General features: G+C 39.1%; 1 pseudogene; it reads right to left on the bottom strand.

Annotated features, from left to right (window-relative positions):
• Positions 1-220: 220 nt before the first annotated feature.
• Positions 221-1,684, bottom strand: LOC138428484 (actin-related protein 2/3 complex subunit 2 pseudogene; annotated as a pseudogene).
• Positions 1,685-3,247: the final 1,563 nt, after the last annotated feature.

Raw genomic sequence — 3,247 nt, 5'->3', positions numbered from 1 at the left:
GAAGATAAATAAAAGGAATTAAGTTGATCAAGTGGAATTGTTTTTTATTTTTTTATTTTTTTTTATTTTTGGGAACCATGAAGTCCTTGCAAGCACAGCTTGCTTTTGCAGATTACTTTCCAAACATGTAAAAAATGGAACCAAAGCAGAGAATCCCTTAAGAACCTGAAGAGGTACAACATTAAAAGCTACGATTATCCCGTGGCAAGTATTCCAGCCTTCAGTTGCCAACCGTTTCCTCTTCCTGTTCCCAAAAGTATGTCTTCCCCGTGATTGTTTTCATTTCCTTTTTCTTGGCATCTGGGCGTGCACAGTTCAGCTCCTTGAGGAAGTCGGATGTTTTTGCCTGCATACGTGTGTGAATATAGGGCTTCGAGCACTTGATGTGGTAGTGCAGGTAGTCTGGGAACGTGTGGATCAGGTTGATGGTGTTGTCTTGATGAGCACTGGCATTGGATTGGTGAGGTAACAGCACGAAGGTAATTTAGCCACGTTGTGGCCCACAGTGGCATTGGGATCTTTCAGCTCTAGCAAAGGCTCCCCCGTGTGGCTGAAGCGGACCTATTGGGCTGTGTGGCTGGCTCTGCCCTGCATGAACACCTTTCAAATGACCACATCATCCATCATCCTTAATCACTGTGTTGAAGACTACTGTGACTTTGCCCTTTTTTAACTCAAACATACATGGTCTCATCATCCCTATAGTGGATAACTGCCCTGTTCTCTCCTTTCTTGCCCTCTTCTTGGAACTGGAAGTATTTCTCAAAGACGGAGGCAAAACAGTTTCGTTCCAACACGCCAGCCTGATGCACAATGGTATCCTTGGATGCCGGCAGATTTTCAAGGTGATATAGCAAAGACACATTGTATCCTGATTCTGGATTTACTAAGTAACTTCCGTACACCCTCTTTAATAACTCATCAGCACCATGTGCCTAAAGTTCCTTGTAGAATTCAAAGAAACACTGACCATCACTTTTATTTTGTCTCCATCAGGATTTGAAATATTGTCGAGACTGGCTCGACAAGCAGGGTTTCTGAAAGTGCCATATGGTGAGAGAATGAGAAACAAGACACAAGAATTCAGTGAAAAGTGAGGATAAGAGGACCAACACCGCTCCAAGGTGAAGGTGCCGAAACTGAATCCAAGCCAGCTTAATTATACTTTCAGCCATAAAGGAAAGAATATGCGGGGAGTTAAGCTATAACTCATGTGGCCTTTAGGGCCACAGAACAAAGTGATCATTAACCATTGAGTAATTAAGAAACAATAATCAATGACAAATCAGTAACCCAGACTAATATTCTTATCTATAGATTTTCTACCAGATACATAAAACATGTGACTCTGAGACGCCAGTTGAGAAACAGTCTGGGGTCGGTTTTACAACCCCAGTATCATATCTTACTTTCAAGACTATGAACTGTTCCCTCTGGACTTGTTCCAAGAGTCTCATGCTTTATAGCATCCAGTTTATCAATAATTATAAATTTCTTTTGTGGCCCTTGCTGGGGCCTGCTTTTCTTTTATTCTTCCTATCTTCTACAAAATATGATAGAGGACTCCATCAAAATCTGCAAAAGTTACTTCTATAGCTTCTGGTTTGTTCCCGGCGGCTGCGTTCTCAAACTTGAGCGTGAGCATCTCCTCAATGATGTGGTTGCTTACCTCCAGCAGGATCATGGTGGCCGCTGGCCCCTGAAGCCTGAACCTGCCTGGCAAGAAGCCACCGTCACTGCTGCCTCATGGACAAGCTTGGTCCCCACTGAGCCCCTGGCTCTAGCCGGCCACTTCCAAGAGTTAGGTTTAAATCTACAGTTATTGTCCCTTCTTTTATTTGCTCTTTGTCTGTTCTTGCATTTTTAAATTGAGTGTATTTTTTCTGTTTTTATTTTTTATATTTTTTAATTTAGTGGTTCCTTCAGGATTTACAGCATGCATCTTTAACTTATCACAATCTATCTTTAAGTGTTATTATACCTCTTTATACATAATGCATAAGAATACCTGCAATAGTATGCTTCCTTACCTGCCCCCCAGTCTTTGTGTTATCTACCTTAAATTTCTGCGTGTGTTTTAAATTTTATATTGCATTCTATTATTTCATAAGAAGGATTATATAGGAAAAAAAATCTTGTATATTTACACATGTAATTGCCATTACTGTTAAACTCTTCATTCTTTTGTGCAGATTTATATTTCTATCTGATGTAATTTCCTTTTATTTGAAAGGTTTCCTTTAATATTTCTTATAGGTTTGTCTGCTGGTGATAAATTATTTTAGCTTCTGGATACAAAAAATATTTCACCTTCCATTTTATAAGATATTTTCTGGAGTTTAAATTCTATGTTGACAATTTTTACCTTTCAGTACTTTAAAGTTATTACTCTACTACTTTCTCCCCTGCCTTGTTTGCAGTGAAAAATGTGCTACTATCCTGACCCTGACCCTTTATCTTCATTTATAATGTATCTTTCTTTCTCTGAATGCTTCTAAGAACTTTTCCATTATCCTCAGTTTTGAGTAATTTAATTATAATGTGTCTTGGCGCAGTTTATTTTGTGCATGTGCTTGGGATTTATTATATCTGTAAGTTTGTAGTTTCCACTAAATTTGAAAAAGAAAATTGTCATTTTTTTAGATTAAAAATTTTCATTTCTGTATTTAATTTTTGTGGACTCTATCACTATGTCTTTAAATTTACCAAACTTTTTTTTTTCTTCAATGTCTAGTTCAGTCACTCAATCGTGTCCAACACTTTGCAACCCCATGGACTGCAGCCCACCAGGTTTCCATGTCAATTACCAACTCTCAGAGCTTACTCAAACTCATGTCCATAGAGTCAGTGATGCCATCCAACCGTTTCATCTTCTATCATCCCCTTCTCCTGCCTGCAATCTTTCTTAGCATCAGTCTTTTCCAATGAGTCAGTTCTTTGCATCAGGTGGCTACAGTATTGGAGTTTCAGCTTTAGCATCAGTCCTTCCAATGAATATTCAGGACTGATTTCCTTCAGGATGGAGTGGTTGAATCTCCTTGCAGTCCAAGGGACTCTCAAGAGTCTTCTCCAACACCACAGTTCAAAAGCATCCATTCTTCGGTGCTCAGCATTTTTTATAGTCCAACTCTCACAAACATACATGACTATCGGAAAAACCACAGCTTTGGCTAGATGGACCTTTGTTTGCAGAGTAATGTCTCTGCTTTTTGCTATGCTGTCTAGGTTGGTCATAGACAACCTTTTC

This window comes from Ovis canadensis, chromosome 1, assembly GCF_042477335.2.
Source record: "Ovis canadensis isolate MfBH-ARS-UI-01 breed Bighorn chromosome 1, ARS-UI_OviCan_v2, whole genome shotgun sequence".
Classification (NCBI taxonomy): domain Eukaryota; kingdom Metazoa; phylum Chordata; class Mammalia; order Artiodactyla; family Bovidae; genus Ovis; species Ovis canadensis.
This window is presented reverse-complemented; position numbering and strand designations above follow the sequence as displayed.